A 25812-nucleotide genomic window follows, 5' to 3' on the forward strand; every position below is an offset into this window, starting at 1 on the left:
CAACTACGGTAATTTGCTTTGAGATAATTCTCTTAGGTGACTTCAATACCCACCCGTGTAATTACCCATGTGCCAATTCAGTAGAAGAGGGTCCTCCATGTTCTGCAGTAGCGCATTTTGAACACACAAAAAGGGGGGAGGCTCTTGAAGAATTCTTGGCAGCGTGGAACCTGTACGAATCAAGCTGCAGGGGGGGTGATTTGATTGTCCCTACTTTTAAAGGTATAGGTGATGGTACAGTTATGGATTTTATTTTTATGTCCTGTTATATTTTAGGAAAGGTATTAAAGTACAGAACAGAAATCTCAGTCTTTAGCGATCATAATCCAGTTTTACTGGAGGTTCTGTCTGGGTTTTTTTTATCATTTAAAACAGCGTTACACAAGGGTGGTCAGGAAGTGATCCCAACAGATCAGGGTCGCAGATTAAAATGGGCAAACATAAATCCAGAGGCAGTTATACAGGACGTATTGAATAAGGTGGATGATGATGTAGCGATGTGTTTAGACTCTCAGGCTGCTGCTGAGCAAGTGATTAGTTCATTTGACAGTATTTGTAAACAGATCAACCAGAGCTTAATGGTGGTTAAGGGCCGCCCACAAAACCGGGCCAAGAGATGGTTTGATCGCTCTTGCTCAAAGGCACATGCTGACCTGTTAAAAGCCCTAAAGTCTGATCCAAAAGATCGCGCATTAGTAGCCAAGCTAAGAGCAACCTATAAAAAGGCTATACAAAGCAGAAAAAATTTGCTAAAAGATAATGCTTGGTCACAGTTACTAGATCCAGAGGTTTTAAAAAGTAGTTCTCAATTCTGGAAAGTAGTAAATCAACCCCTATTCGCTCCGGGAGAGAATAGTGCCCTTGAATCTAACGTTGCTGACGAGGCTTGGATTATGCACTTTAGTAACATATACTCTAGTACCACTCCTCAAGAGTCATTATATATGACTAAAGAGAGAGTTGAGGGTTATTATGTTACTTTCGAGGTCACAGAAGTAGAAAGGGCAATAGACGAAACGCAGAAAAATAAGGCACCTGACCCCGATGGAGTTCCTGCAGATATTTGTAAGTGCGACTCAAAATTATGGTCAAAAATCCTGAGCAAGGAGAGGAGGAGCTTCGCGCGGATCCAAGATGGACGCGTGAGCGCACGGCTCTCGAGACCCCTTCCACCTCCTACGACTATCCAGTTTAATATCCTGTTTAGACGACGGGTTTGACTGAAGGAAGCCCTGCTGATACGAAATCGTCTTTCAAACAGGTTTTGGACGCCGGACGCCGGATCTCACTGCATCTCGAACTTTATGGCCTACACCGGCGGATGCCCACGGTCTCGAGTTGCCGGAATGCCCGAGTGGTAATCGAACAACAACGGTCACTGAGACTTGATCGCAACCCTCGTGCTACTTTCGGTTTCGTTTTTGGTCGCTGTCCTCCGTAGCTTCCTGCCTGCCAGTACTGCTGCTCCACACTTGGTGGCCCGCCCCCAGCGCATCTCCTGTCTCTCGTATTTCTCGACTATACACGGCGGATCTCTTGAGGGTTGCCTTCGCTGTACCCTCTCAGGGGTCTGCTAGGATTCCTCTGCCCCCATGTCGGGTAAACCTGAGAGCGAGAAGCGGGCCACTAGGATTACGAACCGAGGGGGTTCTACTCAGTCTAATACCCTTGATCGCTTCACCCGCCCGAAAGGCACCCCTGGGGGGCTGGGTAAAGCCCCGGGTGAATCTGGAGAGGACCTTCCTGCGACAGATGACCTGACGCTGAGAGACGTCATGGGCGCCATTGCCAGTGTAAAGACCTCCATGGGCCAGCAGTACGAGACACTGGCCTTGAGATCGACACCGTGGCTATCGAGGTTAACCTCATCAGAACGGATCTTGCAAAGACTAATGAGCGGGTGAAATCGCTGGACATTAAAACAACGAGTCTCACTACTGATGTTTCGGACCTTCAGGCTGAAGTCCACAATCTCCGGAAATTTACCGACTTGTTTGCTCGTCGGCTGGATGATTATGAGAGCCGTGCCAGACGAAGCAACGTCCGCATCATTGGCGTTCCGGAGCGCTCCGAACCAGTTTCTATGGATCTTTTGGTTGAGGACCTCGTGCTGAATCACCTGGCACCTAAGGGCCTCAGTAACTTCTTCACTGTGGAGCGTGCCCACAGAGTCCCAGGTGGGAAGCCTAAATTGGGCGCGACGCCGCGGCCCATTATAGCCAGGATCTTCAACTTTCGGGACAGAGATGCTATTCTCCAGGCCTCGCGCACTGGTGGGCCCACAAAATTTGACAATGCATCCATCAGTTTTTACCCGGATTTCACGCAGTCAGTTCAAAAACAACGCATGAGCTTCACGGGCGTGAAACGACGCCTCCGTGATATGGGCTTAAGTACGCTATGCTGTTTCCGGCCCGCTTGAGGGTCGAATACGAGGAACGCACTTTCTTTTTTGATCGCCCGGAGGTTGCTAGTGACTGGCTTGATACTCTACCGACGCCGCGTGATCGATCTGAACATTCCGGCGGTGCTGAAGGTGGACTGGAGGAACGGGTGGAGTGAGTCCCCGCCGGGGGGACCGGCTTTATAGACTTGCAGCAGCGGTTTGACTACTACTGAGCGCATGTATATTGTTTACCCGGGGGTGGGAGGGTTCGGGTCTCTTCCTCCTCTAAGGGGTTCTTCTTTCTTCTCGTAGACTAGTTTAATGGGGCGACAGGCACACTGCAAGTTGGGGTGGTTCTTTGGATCGACGCAGGGGTGCAGGGTGGGGGGTGTGTGTTGGGTATTCTTTTGGGGGCGGGGGGGGGTTTCTGTTTTTTGTTTACTACGAGGGTTAATTTTCAACCACGATTTACTGGATGTGACTGTCCTTATGCGGGGGGGACGCTGGGTACACTTTTGCAATGGGGGGTAAGGGGCTGAGGGTGTTGAGTTGGAATGTGAACGGGCTGGGTGATAGGGTTAAGCGGGGGATAGTTTTGCAGTATTTGAAACGTCTTTCACCCGATGTTGTATTGCTTCAAGAAACTCATTTGATAGGGAACACTTGCCATGCGCTGAATAGGAGGGGGTATCTTCTGGTTGCGCACTCAGGTTTCACCACGGGTTCTAGGGGGGCGGGCGTCTTGGTTCGTAACTCCCTCCCCTTGGAGATAGATGACGTCGTGCTTGACGATCGTGGCCGATACGCGGCCATCATTGGGCGCTGGGAGGGGAAGACGATTTCCATACTCTCTGTCTATGTCCCTCCAGGACTACAGTCCACTACGTTCTCTGATTTAGGTGGGGTGGTTCTGAGCTTTCCCGAAGGCATGTTAATAATGGGTGGAGACTTTAATTCAGTGGTCAGTGGTGCTGATGATCGTACCCCCCCAGGGCTCTCTTGAAGTCGCAGTCATGGTTGGGTGATTTCCTTGATGTGATGGGTTTAGTGGATAGCTGGAGGCACTTACACCCTGGACAACTGCAGTACACCTTTCACTCGGGAGCGCATGGTAGTCTTTCGAGGCTTGACTATATCCTTGTGCCAGCGGTGCAGATGGTCTCCGCAACGGAGGTGCGTCACCTGGCTAGGGGGATTTCGGATCACTCTCCACTCTGGCTTGGGATTGATTTGTCCTTGGGAGCGGAGGGCCGTGTTGCCCCGATTAACCTCTGGCACCTATGCAGCCCCAAAACTAGGGCTGCGGTGGTTCAATGCATGGACCACTACTTCCATGAGAACTTGGGCTCGGTGTCCTCTTCCGTTTCCCTCTGGGAGGCCTATAAGACTGTGATTCGGGGCCAGGCCCTGTCTTTGATTGCTAGTGCGAGGAAAAGTAAGACTGAGGAGGTTGTTTGCCTTGAAATTGACATCACCGCTTTGGAGGATGATTTGGGATCTGGGGTTACCCCTGAGAAGTTGCATGTTTTGGCCCTTAAACAGGCTGACTACAAGGCTCTGGTGACGGATGCAGCCAGGATGATGTTTCGTGTGCAACATGGGCAAATGTATGATGTTGTTGATAAAGCCGGGAAGTTGATTGCTTGGTTGGACAAGAGGGAGTGTTTGAATAGGGTTGTGCCTGTTGTGGAAGGGGTGGATGGTTCGCGGGTTGTGGACCCTGTTGAGATAGTCGCGGCTTTTGCTCAGCACTTTCAGAAGATTTACGCGCTGGTCTCGGATAGGCCGGAGGAGGACTCGCATTTACTACTGAGAGATATCGCGCTGCCTAGCCTCTCGGAGTCTGACCGTGAGCTTATGGAGGCGGACTTATCCGTGGATGAAATAGCGCTTGCTATCCGTTCCCTTCGTTCGGGCAAGGCCACTGGCCCGAATGGTATTCCGGTGGAGCTGTATAAGCTGTGCCCGGACAAAATGGCGCCGCATCTACGCCACATGTTCTTGGAATCGCGAGATCTCGGACTCCTTCCCCGGGATCAGAGATTGGCGTCCATTGTGGTACTTCACAAAGATGGGAAGTCCCGTGAGCAATGTTCGTCGTATAGGCCGATCTCGCTTTTGAATGTCGAGCCTAAGGTTCTGGCGAAGGTTTTGGCGAATCGTCTAGTTACAGTGATTGGTGACTTGGTACATCCAGATCAGTCGGGATTTTTCCCCCATCGTAATACTGCGCTCAACCTTCGCCGTCTTAATGGCGTTCTGGCGCGGGCGGGATCACTTCGTGAGATGGCCATCTTGGTTTCTTTGGACGCCTCGATGGCCTTTGATACAATAGAGTGGCCGTATTTATGGGCGGCTCTCGCGAAGTTTGGCTTCGGCCCGCGTTTCATCGGGTGGGTTCAGCTCCTCTATGAACAACCGTTGGCTCAAGTGGTGGTGAATGGCAGGGCCTCGGAGCCCTTCGTCCTCGGCAGAGGCACGCGACAGGGCTGCCCGTTGTTACCGTTGCTCTTCGCACTCGCTCTTGAACCCCTCGCCGCGTGGCTCCGATGGGAGCCGTCGCTTAAGGGCATTAGTTGGTCCCCGGGATATGAGGATCGTGTTTCATTGTATGCGGATGATATCTTGTTATACTTGACTTCCCCTCGTAAATCACTTGGAGTGTTGTTTGACGTTTTGAGCTCCTTTGGGAGAAATTCTGGCCTGTCCATCAATTGGACCAAGTCCTGTATTTATCCGCTCACTGGGGAACTGCCCTTGCTGCCTCGTGTCTGCCCGATACCGGTAGTCCGTGACGGCGTTAAGTATTTGGGGATTTATATCTCCTTGGACTCTGCGGTGCGGTATGATAGGAATTTAATGCCGCCGCTTCGTCGGCTGCGATCGGACGTCGCGGGTTGGTGTGGCTTGCCGCTGTCCCCGTTGGGGAGGGCCGCCCTGTTTAAGATGATGTCTCTCCCCCGATTCCTTTATGCCCTTCAAAACACGCTCGATCTGGTCCCTGCTAGTTATTTCCATGAGGTGGAGGGCCTCCAGAGGCAACTGGTATGGGGCGGACGGCCTCGCATTGCGTTATCGAAACTGACTTTGCCTTGGTATGATGGCGGTATAGCGCTGCCCGACATCAAGCGCTATTACTGTGCATCTCAGCTGAGTGCTATTAACCATGCCATGTATGGTCCTACCCCTAACCCTGCATTCGAGATGGACAAATGGCAGCTGCCGGGTGGTGACTACAATAGGACGCTCTATTCTTAAACGGCTAGGAAGACACTTACTGGTCCTACTGGGGTCGCGGTGCGAGTTTGGATTAGTGCGACGGCTGCCACGGGATGGACTGACAAGCTGACTAGAGCTACTCCGCTTTATGCGGCTGAACGGCTGGGGAACCTTTGGGCGACGAAGGGGTTTGACAAGTGGGATCTTATAGGTATCAGTCGAGTAGGGGACCTCCTGATTAAGGACAGGATCAAGACTTTCGCCGAACTCCAGCGGGAATATAGTCTGAGTGATAGGGAATACTACCGCTATCTTCAGATTCGCCATGCATTTGCTTCGGCATTTCCGGCCGGTGTCGTTGTCCCGGAATCTTCCCCTCTGGAGGATAGTGTGCTCGATGGGCATGTCCCTGATAGTACCATCTCTCTTATTTATAAGAAGCTTATTAACGACCGCTCTGACCTCCTTGTACAGCTCCGCAATGCCTGGACCGCGGATGGGCTTGAGTTGGATGACGAAGACTGGCAGGCCGCGGTGTCGTCTCCAAAGGAAGTCGCGATTCCGGCGCGTCTGCGGCTAGTGCAATTGAAGATTTTACACCGCGTCTATGTCACGGGTCCACGCCTGATGAGGATGGGTTATTCATTGGATGGGTTGTGCAGGCGTGGCTGTGGTATGCTTGCTACTTTTCTCCATATCATATGGGAGTGTCCGGATGTGGTATCTTACTGGAGAGGCGTGCATGACATTATGGAAGAGGTGACGGGTGTGTCCTTAATGCCGGAGGCTAGGAGGTGCCTTCTGAACGTCTGGGAGCCCAATGACTATAGCGTGGCGCAGACTCGATGGACTACCCTCGGCAATATGATTGCCAAAAGGGACATAGCCCAATTGTGGGGGTCCCAGAGGGCGCCCTCGGCATCGGCATGGATGGAATGCATGGATTGGTGTATGTTTAGGAAGAAAACGGTGTATACCGCCCGCGGTAAGCCTAGGAAGTGGGGGAAGATGTGGGGTCAGTGGAATACGTATCGAGGAGAAATCTGTACCCCCCCCTCCGTAGAATCCGCTACTGTCCCTCTGTCTCCTTGACCTCGCACTCCATGCGCCCCTCTCCTATCCCACACTGTCTGCTGGTCCGCTCTTGGCCCTCCTTTTCACCCCCCCTTAGGATTTCTCCTTCTTTAGATCTGCCTTATGGGCTGGCTCCCCCCCCCCCCTGCTAGTGGAGATGGTCACTTCGACAACAGTCTTACCTCGGAGTTTGTTTCTGTGTTGTTTTGTTTAAAATATAAAATGTGAAACCTTTTTATTATCCTTTACAGCAGCCAACCCTGTTTATTGACATGTAAACCTTGTGCTTGATTCCAGGGGTTGATGGGCCTTGTACTGTTCTTTGTTTTTGCTGCGGATTATTACTGACCGGCCCTGTGGGGTTGTAGGTCTGTATTTGTATGACTTCTCTGAAATAAAGGTTTTTAAAAAAAAAAAAAAATCCTGACCAAGGTCTTCAATGTATTAAATTATAGGAATATTCCATCATCCTGGAAAGAGTCTATCATCGTCCCAGTATTTAAGAAGGGGGATCGGTCAGACCCAGCGTGTTACCGCCCAATCTCTCTAATAGATTCATCTGTCAAAATCCTGGGGCGGGTCATCCTGCGCAAATTGCAGAATTGGCTCGATGAGAAAGGGATTTTATCTAATGTCCAATATGGATTCCGATCCAAAAGAAGTACTTTGGATCAGTGTCTCAACCTACAACTGTTAGTGGACAAATACACTGTTGCCAGGGAGGGGTCCTTATATTTAGGTTTTATGGACCTTTTTTCGGCCCTTGACCTCGTGAATCGCTCGAAACTCTGGCAGATCCTAATTGACCTATGCCTTGATCCAACTTTGGTAAACTTCCTGGCGGATTTACACTCTGGCCTGCGGGCCTCCGTTAGGGTGAACACAGAGGGGCGTTGTTCTAGCCACTTTCATTCAGAAAGGGGGGTCAGGCAGGGGTGTATCATGGCCCCTCTCTTGTTCATGATCTATATAAACGCCCTTGAACCGGTGCTTAAGGAGGTGATGGCACATGCAGGAGATCTGGGTATACCGGTTCTCTTGTATGTGGACGACGCTGTCCTTCTATCGCAAACTGGGGTGGGGCTTCAACGCTTGTTGGATGCATTTGGAGTTTTTATGAACTCATTAGACCTTAAAATTAATGTAAAAAATCCCAAATCATGATAACAGGGAAAGGTTGTCAAAAGAAAAACGTGAAAACCTTCTTCTGTGGCAGAGAGGAACTAAGCAGAGTATCCACATTCCCGTACCTAGGTATTATCTTTGAGGAGAGGTGGAATTGGGGCACACAGATTAAAGCAAGAAACACTGACTTTGCAAGATCCTCTATGGCCATTATGGCCTTTAGTAAAAAGCTCGGGGGAAGGCCCATTGAAGCCCTGTTAAATATTTATAAAGCAAAGTGTTTGGCGGTAGCGACATATGGTTGCTCACTATGGGGATACAGTGCTACGGACTGCTTGCAAATCACTGAAAATAAATTCATGAGAACAATTTTATCAGTACCGCAGTCAACCCCCTCTTTTTTGGTGCATTCAGAGCTGGGCGTCGGTTTTATTACGGATTTACTAAAGGTAGCGCCGTTAATAACCTGGCTGAAGACCTGGCTGAATGCGGAACTCTCCCTGAATCACTCCATACTCAAGGACTGTCTCCGCTTAGACAACGCAAACAAAATTAAGTGGTTATCTTACGTTAAACAAGGTTTTCAGAATATCTGAAGACCAGAGCTCTTCCTTGTGCCAGAAAATATAACCGTAAAGGATGTAGATTTAACAAAGGTGGCAATGCTACAGAGGTTGTCTTTGTGCAGAGAAGAGAAGGAGCTCAGAAAAACAACCGTTAGATCCAATTTTATGGTTTCAAATCCCCCAGGTCCTGAGCCCTACCTGGTTTTAGTCAACAGACCTTATTATAGATTTCTTTTAACGCGTTTCCGTTTAAATTTGATTTACCTGAATCTAGGTCAACTAACAGTATGGAGTACCTCCGATCAAGCGCCTCCGTGCTCCTGTGATAATTTTTCAAAGCAGGATACAATGCATTTTTTAATGTTCTGTGGCCATTATATGGCTGCAATGAGGAAGTTTCTTGTCCCCATCCTCAAGGAAGCAGGGTTTATTCAGGTAAGGCCTGCGCTCTCCTATATTTGCAACTACTAAGCAGTCCCAGGGTCATCTCTCATGTTGCTAGTTTTTTGGTGGGGGCTGCCAGGGAGAGAAAAAAGATAATGAAACTTCACACTTGACCGTATTTTTATAATTCATGCACTTTATGTACACAGTGCGTTTTTTAAATATGGATGGGATAGTACTTACTTTGTATATGTATGGACCTTTTTTCTAATATTTTTAATATTTATGAAATTTGTGAACTTTTTAATAATGTAACTGTAACTTATATATTGATCATCTCTGTCTTTTTATGATATTGAATTATCGAATAAAGTAATTTGACTGACTGGCACTGCATAAGTACTTTACACATTACCCTAAGGTATGACTGCCTGCTCTGTGCCACAACTACCAGGGGGTTGAGTTCAGGTTTATTTAGGGACTTTATGGTTTACCCTGGCCAGTTACTGTAATTATTCCTTGAAATGGGCAGCTGCCCTCCTCAAATAATAATTCACTTCTTATACTAGTCTCCTGAGGTGATGGAGCATCAGAAACGTCTCTTTTAAGGTTGTGCAAGTGTACATACATAGTATGGTAAGAGCTTGTCAGTGGCGGTTAGCAGTGATAATGCATTCTTACAAGGGAAGGGAGAGGATCAGCTCATCTGACCACTTTCAGTTCCAATTTATTAAACAAAATGTGGGGTCCATCAGATTTATTAAACCACTACCTGACATCGTGTCTGCCTTCTCAACTTCCCTCTGGGCATCCCTCTGCATACCTCCCAAAGAAAAGAGAGCTCGTACCACCTTCTTCTGTTTGACGTAGGTCTGTAGAGGTCTGCCCATTGTTGGACAACTATTATGTACATAGGTCTACAGTTGAGAGGGGTCTTACTTACAAGGATACTGGCACATTAAGAGCCCACTCAAAATGGTCTCTGTGCAACAACATATGGTTAAAACAAATTTATGGGCATGTGTGGAATTCTGCATGTGCAAGCTGAGACTAAGAACCTGTGTGATCTTGTGCTGTGATATGCTGTCAACCTATGAAACCCATGACCATGGTAAAGTATTAGAACCCAAAGCTGTTGACAAGGATACCAAATTGACCTTGTGGGTGCTCGCTCATTCTAGGCGCAGAACACCACCATTTGCTAATTTTTTGTACTTGGATTGGGAGTCCCAATCAGATTACATGGTTGGACCGAGCTTTCCTGTGAAGATGGAAAACGCCATTGGTGAATGATAACATCAGCAATCAAAGCAAAGGGGATGAGGCTAACACATCAGAAGTGCCAAGGCACAACCTGCAGTCATGTCTGATTTTTCCTATAAGGGGAGAGGAGGTACTGGATGCCACAGTGATTCTCAGCTACACTTGGCTTTTCTCCTCTATTCATCTCACTATCTGATATGTGATGAACATCTGTTTTCCCTAGGTGAGACTGCAGCTGGGCCAATTGTTCTCCGATCATAGAACCGGAAGTAACACTGGCAAGAGGTGCAAACATGGAGAATGTAATACTTGTTTTTGGCTGTGTTTCTTGCTACTGTTTGAGTTTTTGCTTCTTTTACGACTGACGTGACTTGCTCAAAGCTAGTAAAACAAGCACTGAGAGACATTCTCGAGGGACGAGTCTCAGTCATGACTCCCAAGACCAAAGAGGGAGCATTTCTATTGTCTTCTCACATACTTCAGCCAACAATTGGCACTCCAGAATTGAAATCATGTTGAACAGTGCAGATATGATGATCCAGCCTTTTGACATACTCTCTTGCTGGAACATCTCGATAGCTCATTTTAAAAATTACCTGTCGGCTAATAAAGAGAAATATTTATCCAATAGGTCTATTCTACCACCAAAAGGCCTATTCCATTTCACAAATGTTCTTCACTCTTCCAAACAAACGCTGGTGTAATAATTATAATGCCACAATAGTAGCCATAAATGGGCAGCACAGCACACAGTCAAAATCGGACTGTGAGAGGTTCATTGTCAAACTAAGCAAGGTCTGGACAAATCTATAATCTCATTCTATGCTCGCCTGTGCAATCCTGCCAGCACACCTGAGCTAGACCACACAGATGAAGAAATAGGAGCTGAAATAATCCAGGTCTGTTAATCGCAAAAACTAAGGAGAGAATTCTACACCAAGTGAAAATGACACTACTGGCTATGCTCACTCTAGAGCATTCTCTTGAATTATCAGAGGTGGGTGCTGCTTACATGGTAGCCTCTCTAGCCACTGCCCCATCAAAATAGAACTGGTTAATCAGTGAGCAAAGAAAGTGATGTGTTACTCAAGATGCCTATCAAGTAACCTAATATATTCTGCAGTAAATATAGCAACCCTGAATATAGGAGGTGACCTGCCAGCACAAGGAAAAAGTGTTTGCCAAAGCCTGCCGATCATCAAGTGGCAGCAAAGTTGAGATGGACTTTGTGTGTTTGCCTTTGCTGGTGGTTTATTGTTTTCTGGTTTGTTTATATTTTATTGGATGGGGGTCCTCTCTCCGGTGAGCTTTTTACTTGTGGCCCTTTTGGGAGGGTTCATCCAGTCACATCTGTCTGTGTGGTCCCTTCCATGGTCTGTCCCCCTTTCGCTGCTCCATAGCATAAGACATATATCTCCATGGTTCTTTACAACCTGATGGAAGTTAAGGTAGTCAGCTATAATGTCGGAGGCCTTATCAATCCTACCAAGCGGAGAGCAGTGCTCTCCTTACTCGAGCATTCGGAGGAGGATATATTTTTACTTCAAGAAACCCACCTGCTTCACAAAGATAGACACCGTATGCAATCCAGGGGGTTACCCTTGCAGTTCTGGTCTTCAGGGAAGAGTAAGAAGGGTGGGGTGGCCATCCTGTTTTTCAAACGCTTTAGAGGTTCCATGGAAGGCTCAGTGGCAGAGATTAAGGGGCATCTCTTTGCGATGAGGCTACAAATCAGCACCTATAACCTCACAATAGCCTCAATCTATTCCCCAAACGAACATCAGGAGAAGTTCCTGACTGAGGCCCTGGCCGAGGTTCTCCACACGTCCGACTCCTTGGTTGTGGTGGGTGGCAATTTAAATTTGGTCATGGATGCAAGGATGGACCGCTCTAACCCGAGGACTGTGGGGGCAGGATCTATGTCAGGGAGTGGTAGGGAGTGGTAGGAGGATTGTGGGATCAGGGATGTATGGCGGAGCCACCACCCCAGTGATAGAGACTATACACATTACTCGATAGCTCATAAGTCTTATGCCTGATCGGACCACTTTCTTGAAACCCAGGCCCCATGGGTATGCACATCTTTTCAGCGCCCCAAAAATTATTTTTTACTTGAAGGTTGGGGCTGCTGAATGCCAGCTACCCTTTGTCATGTGTGGACATATGGAAATTGGTGCTCTGTGATCTGTCAGGAAAAGAGATGCAGGAGTCTGCCTTGAAGAATGCAGCAGGCTGACTGCTGAGGAAGAGTGGGAGAGGTACTCTTGCCTGAAGAAGATCATACCTATAAGGAGTGAACTGTGAGGAACTGGGAGTGGAACAACTTGTAGCTGTGTGCTGCTAAACAGAGAAGTATCTGCACCTCAGGCTGTGTGGAGAGGTTTCGAGACCCCAGCATTACTGCTTTGTGTCCAGGAAAGTATCTCCTGTAGCTGAGACATGCCCAGGGATACCACAAATGTATTTTGTGGTATCCCTCCCATGAAGACATAGAGCCTGTGAATAATTGGACTGAGAAAATCGTGATCACATTTGACAGCCTTATCTGAAAGTGCCCTACGCAGCTTAGCACTAGGTCAGACCACTCTCCAGAATCAGTGGTGGCCTTAGTCTCTATCTCCTGGTCACTGCTGCGACATATGGTGGGCTGGTTGTTTGGGTGACTGGGTTGTGTTTGGGTCCGAGAAAGATTGCTCCAGTGAAAATTCAATGGAGCACAACCAGAGAGCAGAGTGCAAACTCCTCATTGTTGATGGTGGTGCTGCCTGTCTTCGTCAGGAAGGGGCAGGTGCACCACATGCAGAAGACTTGGTCTGAGGCAACATCAACTGGGCTGAGGCAGAGCAACTGGCACTCACAGCCTTGGTCTGCCTGAGGAACAACAAAGATAGAAATTTAATGTCACCCAGGGAGAATTTCATTGGGTACTATCCACGATCCACCTTACTAAAGTTACTTGAGAACGAATAGATGGACTTAAAAGAGTACAAATAAGAATTGTACCTACCACTTATTCAATAGGGCTAATGCCCTAACTTTCCTTTTAGAACTATGTTATACCTTTCTCAGAGGAGCGGCATAGATTAGTTCCATGAGTCTCAGCACACAGCGATTATTGCTTTCACAACTTTGTATTATTTGTTTGCTCTCAATTGTATGAACTGTTTAGATTTCTATGTTAGAACTAGGACTTTTCATGTGCACCCACTGCTACTTTACCAGCCACGGCACAAGGACCAGCACACCAACCAGCCCTACCCTGAACACATCACAGACACCACCTGTACAAAACACCAACTCGCATGTGCCATTCTCAACCCACGCTTACTATGCAAGCATTCTTTTGAATTATGGGACCTCATCGCCACCCTCACACTGGGCATCCATTATCCACAACAAAACCATACAGTGTACTAGCACCACCGACAACACCACCACTCCCATGGAACATCTCAATTTCATGCTCCACATGGATGACAAGACAACTATCAGAGGTACCCTCACATTCTGACCCATGGCCCTGCCTTCAGTTTCTGCAGCACCATCCCCGACTACAATGAACCCCTCTTCTTCGGCGACCTAAATTTGCACGACTCCAATGACAAAAACACTGCACCCCCCGAAATATGAGCAGCCTCAGATTGACCCAGATTGTCCACCACCCTACACACACTGCTGGACACACACTGGACCCAATTTTCACCTTCAGCAACCGTATCAAATACAGCCATGTCATAGAATTCACATGGACCTCTCACTCCATCATCCACTTCAGCATCTCCAGCCCCCGCACCATCACCCCCAAGATGACCAACACCACCCACTGGAGGTAGAACAAAATCTCTGAGACCCGCTGTGCAAATGCCCTCAAATCCTCCAAGCTTACTACCGACACCAACCTCGCACAGTGAGTGAAAAACTTTAATGCATGGATCACAAATTCCACAGACAGAATCATCCCTCTCAAGAGCAACATCCAGAGAAAATCCTCCAAAAAGGCCAGATGGTACATCCAAGAAATTAGGACAGTGAAATGAGACAGCAAACAGTTGGAGAGAAGATGGTTCAAGGACACCTCGGACAGGGCAGCCTTCAAGCCCTCCCTCAACCTCTACCACCACCTGCTGGGGGCAACAAAGGAGACAGCTCTTGCCGCACACATGGAAACCAGCATCAACAACACCAAGGAATCTTTCAACATTATTAACGAATTCTCTTACCTGTCTGCCAGCAAAAACAACATCACACCATCACAGGAGCTGTGCAACAACCTCGACCACTTCTTCATTGACAAGATCGCAACCTAACACAACGGGACGAGCGGCACTATTACTGCGTCCACAAAGCATGAATAAGACGATTAGTTTGCAGAAGACGCATATCCTCAGATGATCGCTTCCAATTCCAAAGTCCCACCTTGATAGTATTCCCAAGCGGTACACACAACTTACGAAGCAAAAAGTCTTTTATTCAGAAGCACTTCACATCGCCGCTGTACCCAGGCATTACGACCAGGACACAAGCAGCTTGCATTGTCAACAATAGAATCTTCAGGCTGCCAAGTACCTAAACAGGTACCATCCCTGCTTCCACATTAATCACGAGTGTTCTGCACGTCAGATGTAGACAATTTCCACACTAGAAACCTCAGTCGACGATAGCCATCAAACAGCCACTGGTGATGTTACAAAGGAGATCACAGAATTCCTGAGGAAGGCGAATGGCCGAAACGCGTCGGAAAGAAATACATTCTGTGCTAAAGATTTGAAGTGTCTAATTGTGTAGATATTTTATAATTGAGACAATGCTTAATCACTGTAATGTGTTATATGTAAAAATCTATGTAAAAAAATAATCAAAATGTGCATATAAAAAGTATAAAAAGAAATAAGGGTTGTTGGGTAAAAAAGTATATATATCATAACCAAAAAAAAGAGATCTACAAAAGATAAATAAAAATACTCAACACTCAATGCTACTTTGTAGAAATGGTTTTATCTTAAAACAACGTCTTAGTTGCTCTTAAGTATAATTACACGTAACCCGGTGTGCACAGTTCATTTTTTATAAAACAAGATCGCAACCTTATACAGGAACTGCAAACCCCAACCCACACCTACGGACTTCCTTGACAAATACAACACCACCGTAACTGACACAAAACACACTCTGACCATCTGGAATATCCTCTCAACCCATGACACCACCTCCACCATGAAATCCATCCACTCGGGAGCTCCTACAGACCCATGCCTGCACCAAACCTTCAACCTCATAAACCAAAGGTTTAGCCAGGAACTCACCATCTTACTCAATACCTCTATCACTTCCGCAACATTTCCCGACACCTGGAAACACGCAGATGTCAGACCTTTACTCAAAAAACCCTCCACTGACCCCAGCAAACTCAAAAACCTCTGGACAATCTCTCCCATCCCATTCTCAGTGAAGGTACTGGAAAGGATTATCAACAATCCACTCTTGCCACACCTGCTAATCGACTCCTCCCAATCTGGCTTCCGCAGCAATCACAGCACAATTGCAAGCACTGATGACATACGAACCCTCCTCAACTATGGAGAAACAGCAGCTTTGATCCTCCTCGACCTCTCAGCAGCCTTCGACACCGTATCCCACCACACTCTGATCAAAAGGATCTAACATATCGGCATCTAAGGGGACGCGCTCAGATCGATCATCTCCTTCTTCACAAAAAGAACCCAGAGGATCCACCTCTCACCTTTCACCTATGAACAATGTTTGCACCCCATATGTTTTAAAGGAAAAAGCACCCTCTCAGAGGCTATTTGAGATAACCAAGCAGCCATATTAAGATAACAAACATTGTGTTTTATTGAAAAACAAAAATGTGTTTTTCACAAAATCGTTTCGGTTTATTCCTTGATGTGTTTATCACAAATTTGTTTTGGTTTATTGCTTGATTTGCATTACTTCTTTGTTGGTGTAAACAGTATGATTTATTTTCATTTTGTTTTCATTAGCAGATCTGTTTTTTCTAAGTTAGTTTAAGAATGATTACTTAAGTCACATGGTTCTCACACGTTAGGATAGTTGCACGGCAGGTTTGAAAAGGTTGCACGTGCGGTGTTCACAATGGGGCTTTGGGGGGGTGGCTGTCCAGTAGGTAGGCTCACACCCTTAGTTTTTTTTTGCCATGGGTGCAGCCCGGGCCCAATTTTGCTCTCTTTGGGCTGCATTTGGGCTTCGGGCTTGGGTTTTAGGCCAGACATATTAGGGGCTGTGTTACCATTTTGTAAGCTGACACTGCAGCCAGCAGTTAAGGACAGTTTTCGATCACAGTTTCCAAACGTTGAGATCTACCGTTTAGTTTTATGGTAGTGAGGCAGAGTGAAATCAAGAGTTTCTGGTAAGGTTGTATGAGCGTATGGGTCAAAAGTAGGGGCCCCAGGCAAACAGGAGGGGTACTCTGCGGGAACGAGTAGAGGAGGTTTTAGGCAGACGGTTTGGGGGGCAGGGGTGTGAGGGGGCACTGACAGTTACCTGAAGAGCAGTACAGGTCCAGGGGGTATTAGCAGTTGTACTCATGGAAGTGCCTTCCCAGGGTATTCCTGGGTTGGAGTGTCTGCCTCTTTGGAGTATTTTCCATGTACTTGTGTTTGGTGCCCTTGTGTAACATGCACACACCACTTTGCCCTTGTAACACACGGTTTGCTACCTCTCACATGTTTTTACCTTTGATACTGGCACAAGTGCCACCTTTGCCTACATAACGCTTGTTCTTGTGCCTGAGTGTCTAGCACCTTTTGCAGTATTATACCTCAAATAATACTTTGTTTTCTCTTGTAACTGCACACTTGTCACTCTTTCCTCCTGTGCACTTTACTACCTCATGTATTTTTGGCTGCTCACTATTTTTACTACCTCATGTATTCTGTTTGCTCACAATTGTCACTATTACCTTTACTACCTCATGTATTTTTGGTTGCTCACAATTTTTACTACCTCATGTATTTTGTTTGATCACAAATGTCACTATTACCTTATGTAACGTAACGTATGCTTTTGTAATGTTTCTCATTATGTCTCATTTCTGTTCCTTTTGTGAAGCGCTCTGACACCTTCGGGTAAAGTCCGCGCTATATAAAAATGCATAAATAAATAAATAAATAAATAAATTGTGCCCGGCCCAATGGGAGACAGGGACGGATAGGGATACTAAACCCTGTCATTTCATTGTAGGATCAACGGGTGCGAGAGGCACACACCTCGGGTGAGCCAGATGCTGCTCCGCAGTACCAAGTGGAAGCGATGGCAGGGTCTTGGAAGGCCAGCCGGACCACGGCCAGGGACTACGGACTCAGTGATAAGGGGAGGTTTGATATGGTCACGTTGGGGTGACAGCCTGGTTGGGCCGATGCGGCCTCTAGCTCCGCGGTGACATGGTCAATGCAGGGACAGCAAGAGGTGGCAGAGCGGCAGCGAAAGCTCCCGCCACATGTGGAGCACAATTTGGAGGAATTTATTCAGCGTATGCGACAGTGTGCAGAGGCGCATTTGGTGGAGCAAATAGAGCAAGATGGGGGCTATGGGAAGAAATACCATTGGATTATGAAGAAGATAACATAGAGGAGGGGGAGATAGTAGATGAAGAAAGGAGGGGACAAGTAATTTTGTGCCTAGTATGTTGCAGGACACAGAGCAGGAAGTGGTTGTCCCGGCCAAGCCTCATGCAACTCAACCCTCTGCAGGACTGGTTAGGCAGCGGGATCCAGTGAGGATGACAACCTTGAAGCCTGTTAAGAAAGTGGGGAAAAGGCTGGGCAGTTAGTCCAAGATGGACGGTGTCCACGGAAACTGATGCATGAGGGGAGGACGGGGAGATCAATCTGCGCAAAGGACAATGCGTGCAGGACACAGGGGTAGGTACAGAAGGGCGGAAGACAGAGGAGAAGACAGGGTCTAGTGGAAACACAAGGAAGGTAGACGGGAAAGCTCAGACAGCAGTGACAGAGATGGATGACACAGGAGATGGCAAAACAGATGGAGGAAAAAGCCAAGCGATGGGGGCCAAAGAGAGTCTGATTGCCTAAAATCAACTAAACCAATGAAACCAACAAAATGTTTGGGAGCATACATCATGTTAGCCACAAAAGAAAATATTTGGAAGGGAGAATATGGGGATATGTTGAAGCTCCTGCATATGGAATTGCGGCCCAAAGAGAGATCGAAAGAGGACCATAGAAAACTGGACAGCAGCTTTTCTGATTTTCGCTAGTGTATATTGCGAGAAATACCCAGACAGGTGTGTGTCCTTGTTTAAATACATGGACGTGGTTAGGTGGGCACAGTTGACATACGGGGTTATGCATGGTCGCACTACTACAAAGAGTTCCGAGCCAGACTAGTTTGGGATCCCCAGGCAAATTGGGAAGGTATTGTATCACCAGATGATGGGGGCAGTCAGCTTTGGGAAGACAACGTATACGGCCAGTGGGCTACATTTAGTTTACCGCCCTTTTCAAAATCGCCCCACCAGGGGAGGGGTAGGATACACTCCGAAGGAGGTGGGGGGTCCGGGGGTATGTTGGGATTACAATAAAGGAACCTGTACGCGGGTATATTAGAGATTTTGTCATGAATGCTCAAAATGCGCAGGAAGGCACCCATTGGTGCAATGCTTCGGGGCAGGATATGCAGGAAGGGGACAGCAAGGGGGGCAAGGTTTCCAACAACAGAAATGCTTATAGTGGACAGCAGGGACAACAGGGGGCTGGGAGGCAGGGAAGGAAGAGGGGCGCAGGGTTACATGGGCAAATGCTCATACATCCATTAAGAATGACTGGGTGGATGCCTGGCTGACATTCTACCCACGGGAGCAGGATGCATAGTTACTGAGTAAGGGTTTCAGGGAAGGTTTTAAATTGGGGTATGAGGCCCCTCGGACAGCAAGATAGGCAGAGAATCTGAAGTCAGTGGTGCCTCATACATCAGTGGTTTGGGGAAAATTAAAAAAGGAAGTTGAAGCAGGGCGCATGGAGGGCTCATTCACTGTTAATGGATTTGATTATTTCTCCGGTGGTAGTGGTGCCAAAGAAAGAACCAGGCTAGTATTGGTTGATTCAGAAATTGTCATGGCCACAGGGAGGGTTAGTGAATGATTTCATATCGAGGACCTGACATTAGTTTCCTATTCATCAGGGGACAAATCGAGGGACCTAGTGGAACACGTTGGCAGGGGTGCCTAGAAGGCAAAATGAGACATTAAGGCTGCCTTCCATCTGATGCCAGTATACCCAGAGGATTTTCAGCTGCTGGGCATCCAAGTGGATGGGAACATCTTTGTGGATAAGGAGTTTCTCATGTGCTGTTCAATATCATGTGTCTTGTTCAAGAAGTTTAGTTCCTTCTTGCAATGGGTCTTCCCTTGGAAAACGGGCAAAGAGACGGTGACACACTACCTTGATGACTTCTTCCTGTTGGGATGGCCTGGTTCGTTAGACTGTCGGCAACAGTTGGCATATTTCCAAGAGCTCAATGGGGCACTAGGTGTGCTCCTGGCACCAGAGAAGACGCAGGGTCCAAGCACGGTGTTGTCATTTCTAGGTATTGAGTTGGATTCGGTGGCCATGGAAGCGAGGTTGCCGGCGGATAAGAAAATGCTTGTGAGATTATTTATTGATGACATGTTGGCCAAGACAAAAGGGATGGTGAGGATGGTACAGGTGCTGCTAGGGCATCTGAACTTTACATGCACGGTAGTTAGGTCAGCAAGGGCATTTTGCAGGAGATTGGGCAGGTCATTAGCGGGACTCATGTTGAAACACAATCACATGTGACTGTCCGCAGGGACGAAAGAGGATTTACACATGTGAGGCAAGTTCTTAGAAGAATTCAATGAGATTCCCATGTCCGCACCAGAGGAGTGCAAATGGGACGTGCAGATATTTTCCGACGCTGTACGAGCATGTCAGTTTGGGATGTACTGGCAGGGCAGGTGGTGTCCAGAGGTACGCCCGCAACACTGGAAGAATGGGGGCAGGAGTATTGCTTTCTTGGAGATGTTTCCTTTAGTCATAGCGGTCACAGTGTGGATGCAGAGCCTAGCGCATAGAAAGGTCATTTTCGGGGTGGTTAACATGGCAGTGGTGCAGGTGGCCAACAAGCAGTTAGCAAGAGATGAGCAGGTCCTGAAGTTGATGAGAGTATTAATTCTAAGTTGTCTGAAGTGTGATATACAGTTGCGGCCGAAGCACAACCTGGGAGTGGACAATGACATTGCCGATGCTTTGTCTCGTTCGCAGTGGGGGAGGTTCCATGGACTGGCCACGGAGAGGGAGTTTCAGAAGACGCTGGTGCCTGCGGGGATGTGGTCCAAAGGAGACAAAGGATGCTGCAACTGGTGGTAGGGTCATTAGAAGTTTCTACGAGATGGGCATATGGCCAGGATCTGGCAGGCCTTTATAACAGAAGGGGCAAGGAGGAGGACAGGGACTTGGGCCAGAGAGGAGAATGTCATACAGTTGATTATGTCTCTGATAGGGGTTTGGTGAAGTTCACTGTTGCTGCCAAGCTAGCGGGGATAGCACTCATGGACAAGTTGTGGTGGGGATATGCCCCTTCGGCAGGTGAATTAGGAAAGTGTATGCTGGAAGGTTGGGCCAGGCAAGCAGGGAAAGGACAGCGGGCCAGGATGCCGGTGTCAAAAGCATTATTAGGCAGGATGATAGAGGAGCTACCCAGGATATGCATTAGCTTACAGGAAGCAGATTTATTTGCTGCCTTAATGGCTGTATTTCAGAGCATTCAGCGTATCAGAGTTGTTGAGGAGGAAATGGATTGCAGGCCTTCATTGAGGGAAGTACATGGAGTGAAGCGGTCATGATCCTCCTCACGCACTCGAAGACGGACCAAAGGGATGTGTAGAAGACAGTATTACTAGGGGCCAATGAAGAGGCTTTGATATGTCCCGTTCGATGGGGGTACGTATTACAAACATGGACATGTGTCTTTTCAGGTGCAGTAGCAGGGCCAGAGTCGGAGGCGATAGCCATTTGCATAGTCGGGCATTCATTCGTCAAGTTAGCAGAGAGACACTAGCTTCAAAAAGGGAAAGGTGTTAACTTAGGATTGGAACCTGCCTTGTTTAAAATAAGTTGGCATGGGAAAGGGGGTTTGCGCTGGCACAAGCTCAATCCCAGTTTGAATACATTGATGCCCGAATGTTCTAATAATTAATTTCGGGGAGAATGATTTAGTGGTTTGCAAGGGTTTGTCCCTACTAAAGCAAATGAAAAGGGACTTGAGGGAGATTAGGCAGCAGTGGTCGGGGTGCTTTGTCGTTTGGATTGAATTCATCCCTGGAAGACAATGGAGGGTGCCGCCATTGATAAAGCCGGGAGGAAGATAAACAGGGACATGAGGGTCTTTTGTGGTGAGTCAGGTTTCGGTAGAGTGGAACAACCAGAACTAAGATATGCTGCAGTGTACTTTTTCAGGGTTGATGGCGTTCATTTGTCTCACTACGGGATGGAGATTTACCTGCTATACAAATAAAGGAAGTTTTAGACAAAGCACTATATATACGAAGATACCCAAGAATAGCCTAGGTGATGGGGGAGGAGGGGTTGGCAGGAACGTTATAGGGACTGTTTCTGAGTGGCGTCTGGTAGCTGGTTCTGTACAGTTTTCCTGTTCACTTTATGGTTGGGAACAGGTTACTCCAGGAGCAGATAATAAGGGTAGGATAGGAGATACTCAGGGGCATATTATCAAGGGGGTTTATCTCCGCTTTTTTGGCTTTAAAAGCCAAGAAAGCGGAGATAAAATGATCTCCCTATTACCTAGCTGTCGCTAACACCAGTTAGCGACAGCTAGTAGGAGATAGAGACCATCTTGGGCCCCACTTTGCATGTCAGTGATATTTATCACTAATGACATGCAAAGTGGGCGTGCCAAGATGTTAGCGACTGGAAACAGTCGCTAACATCGCTATCTCCTATTACCAACTTTTGGAGATATTCGCGCTAAGCGCGAATATGTCCAAAAGCTAACACCTGCCCTGAGCAGTTCTTAGCCATGTTATCCAATGGGAGGTGGATAACATGGCTAAGAGCATTAGCTCGGTAATGCATGAATATCGCTGACTTTTCAGCGATATTCATGCATTGCGGCCGTTTTTTATCGCATTTGCGATAAACCTTGGTAATACCAAGGTTTATCTGCGATAAAAATAGCCGCAGCGCAGCGGTACATTTTTGTCTCTAACCAAGCAATAGCGATAATTATCGCTATTGCTTGGTAATATGCCCCTTAGTTAGGTAGATATTTAGACAGGTAGAGAAGATGTTACAGGATTTAAAGGGTCACCAGTTATTGACTGAGTTGGGGTTGTTAAATAGTTGCAAAGAAAGGAGACGGCGGGGAAACTTTAGGGGTGGGGGTGGAGGATATGTAGATGAAAGATTTATAGCGGGGTTTAGTCTTGTGAGGCATAGGACAAGGTTATGTTTTTTGTAAGATGCCCCCGTTTTCAATAAAGTGTCCTTTTTCACACATCTTGAGATTTGATTGTGGTCCATTCTGGGCATGTGGCCCAATGGGGCTTTGGGGAGGCTCGCACTCCCAGGGTTTTTGGGCCATTGGCGCAGCCTGCGACAAATTGGTCTCTCTATGGGCTGCACTTGGGCTATGTGCTTGGGTGTTTGACCTGGAAAATTTTGGAGGCTGTGTTACCATTTTGTAAGGTGACATGGCAGCCGGCAGTTAGGGACAGTTTCCGATCCCCTCCTACCGACCCTTTAGAAGGTAAGATGGGGGGGTTATTTTGGTTATTATGGGATGGATGGCCGAATTTGTTGGGTACAGGTGCATCGGGGGAGTGAAAATGCATTGTAATTGGTTGTCACTTGAAGCAGGTTCATGGCGTCTGGAAGCTAGTTCTGTTCAATTTTACAGTTCACTTTATAGTTGGGAACAAGTTACTCCAGGAGCAGCTAATAAGAGTAGGATAGGAGATACTTAGTTAGGTAGATCTTTTGACAGGTAGAGAAGAGGTTACAGGGTTTAAAGGGACAACCGTGATTGACTGAGTTGGGGTTGCTAAATAGTTGCAAAGACAGGAGAAGGGAGTGGAAACTTTAGGGGTGGTCGAGGGGGATACGTAGATGAAGCATGTATATAGAGGTTTAGTTTTGGGAGGCAAAGGCCAATGTTTTTTTTTGTTAGATGCACCTGTTTTCAATAAAGCAGCCTTTTTCACACAGCTTGAGAGTTGACTGTGGTCCGTTCTGCGCTTGAGGCCCAAAGGTTATTCTTTCAATTCATTACAGGCATGTACTATTTAACAAGCGGCTCCACTGAAGGTTGTAAGGCTGAGTCAGAGATGACTAAAACAACGTTCATAGAATTCTTGAGCTGGGTGTTTGGGTTAGGTTTTTTATAAATAGTGTTTGATTTTAACACAGGGTTTATTCACTTTTTGTTTCATTCACTTTTTGGTGCTTTATTCATTTTGCGGTGTAAAGGCACATATACATATATGAACAGCATGGGTAATTTTTCACTAATTTTCAATTTTAAGTAATTGATAATAGGCACACATATTTTGAGAAAATATATGTTTGAGTACAATACGCATAACATTTTACATTAATTTTGAAGAGTCTAACAATTTATACATGGCTCCTGATGGGTTGTTCTAAATTTCCAGTTACCCCTGACGAGGGGTCTGTTGCCCAAAATGCATTGGGTGGACTTTAAATCTGGTTACTCAAATTGAAATGTGATACACGGAGCTGTTGGACAAAGCCCAGACGGGCATTCTTGGAGCGTTGAAAGATTTTAAATCACATTCTCTCTGTCTGAACTTTAAATTGAACACAGATAAAATTAGATGAAAAGGATTACTCATAAGATTACTGAATTTTTTTACTGAGACGATTGATTGTCTGTATGCAGTGCAGCTGTAAACTGGTGCATGCCGATGCCCCAGGTACTCTTTGTATTTGAATTTGTGACACCTGAAAATCTCATTGTACCCTGTAACCATTATAGTCAATGAATTAATCGGGGTAGGAGTAACAAGTGAAGTAGGCCTGCTGCAGTCTTAGTTCATGAATACATATGGTCTCAGCTGTCAGTAAACATTTATAACCTCTTGTAGAATGTTCTTGCTGACCACTAATTACTGTTGGTCTCTTGCTAGGTGAGAGGTGTATTCCACTAAAGCTGGTCATTACTGACTGCTAGCATTAATAGACTCACCCACCCTGGCTCCATGATATGTGGTAACCCTCCCTGGAATTACTTTGTGAGCTCTGAATATGCTAAGAGAAGCTCTTTGCATTAGTAAGGATGATTTTGGGCAGGTGTAATAGCAAGTGATTTTTTTTCATCAGGTGTTACTGTCAGCTGCAGCTACAGCTACTCATTAACGATAGATTTAACGAGTGAAGATGTCCCTATAATGAATGAGACCTCTTCTTCTGTCAGCAGGATCACTATTCCCTGTCAAGTAGATAGTAACCACAGGGTGCATTTTCTGTGGAATATTTACTTCATCAGCCACAATTTAGTAACATTCAGGTACTGGTTCTTCTCTCATGTTTCTTTTGTATCTGTTACACTTAAAAAGCCCTAAGGGATAAGGGGACTTGATTCTATGGATATTTATAAGTACACATGGGTCTTCCAAACACATTAGTATGTCACTGAAATTTGAAATTTGTAGCAACCAGTGAACTGGCCAATATAGGGTACCACTGGTTCATATCACTCCTTTCTAAAGGCACACCTGGCTAGGTTTTGCTAGTTCCCAGAGCTGTAGGAATATGTGTGCCTTACTGCAGGTAAGGGAAAGCACACAGTCATCTCATACCCATCCCCGAGGACCATACACATTAGAAGAAAGCCCATTTGTGAGCACACCTAACAGAGTAGTTGGAGGAACCATGATGTGCCTACCCCAATTGTGTCTACTCAATTCATTATACAGGCAATAGATAATTAATATAATGGGTTTTTATTAAATCCTATCCTCTGGTATTATCTAAGTATTACAACAGTCATCTCAACAAGACCAGTACTAACAATGTCACAATAAATTTGGGATAAAAGAAGAAAAATACTAAATATTATATTTTGTTAGTGAATTCAAGCCTACCATTGTTGTCAGATCAGTAAAGCTATGTAAAACCACCTGCACTCCTTTTTACCACCCAAGAATGGCCTCTACCTCATCAGATGGGATGTCCTTTGAACAAGTACTGCTCCCAGTTCTCTAGAAAGCCTTTCTCCCTCTCCTTAGGAGAGAAAGGGTTATATTGTACTTTCGCCTGGTTATGGCTGTTTCCTATTTGAACGGCATGAAAACCCATTGTTTGGTGAGTGAGCCTGGCAACCTGTTGTTGGGTGAAGCACTTTCTTTTCAGTTGTATATAGGGCACACTTGACCCAAAGGTATCAGAGCTCCTCACATGAACACCAGTTGCATTACAGAGGGACACATTCATTGTTTTAGGCACAGGGAGATTAAGTGAATAAAAGTAGCACTATCATATTGTTATGACAATTTTCACACAATCAAATCTCCTTAGGCCTTCAAGACTTGTACCCCAATAGTCAGTTAGTAAAGGCCTTTAGTGAGGCACTATACCATATGACATGAGTTTTCATGTATCAAGTAAATACGAAGTAATGAGGGGCATCATGAGGAAAGAAATCCCTCCAGAGATTGCAGTATTAAGCCTGCCATAAAAAGCACCAAACGCTCATCCTGCTTATCTGATCCCATCCCTCCCACTTTTGCTAAACAAC

The 25812-nt window shown here is 46.5% G+C and overlaps 1 long non-coding RNA gene across 1 annotated transcript in view; it reads left to right on the forward strand.

The window, feature by feature from the left end:
• Positions 1–17299, forward strand: part of LOC144797786 (uncharacterized) — a 268599-nt gene extending 251300 nt beyond the window's left edge. The window contains exon 3 of the long non-coding RNA XR_013603464.1: positions 17239–17299. This is a non-coding gene — a long non-coding RNA (uncharacterized LOC144797786). The remainder of the gene's footprint in view (positions 1–17238) is intronic.
• Positions 17300–25812: the final 8513 nt, after the last annotated feature.

The sequence above is a fragment of the Lissotriton helveticus genome, chromosome 12 (assembly GCF_964261635.1).
Source record: "Lissotriton helveticus chromosome 12, aLisHel1.1, whole genome shotgun sequence".
Classification (NCBI taxonomy): domain Eukaryota; kingdom Metazoa; phylum Chordata; class Amphibia; order Caudata; family Salamandridae; genus Lissotriton; species Lissotriton helveticus.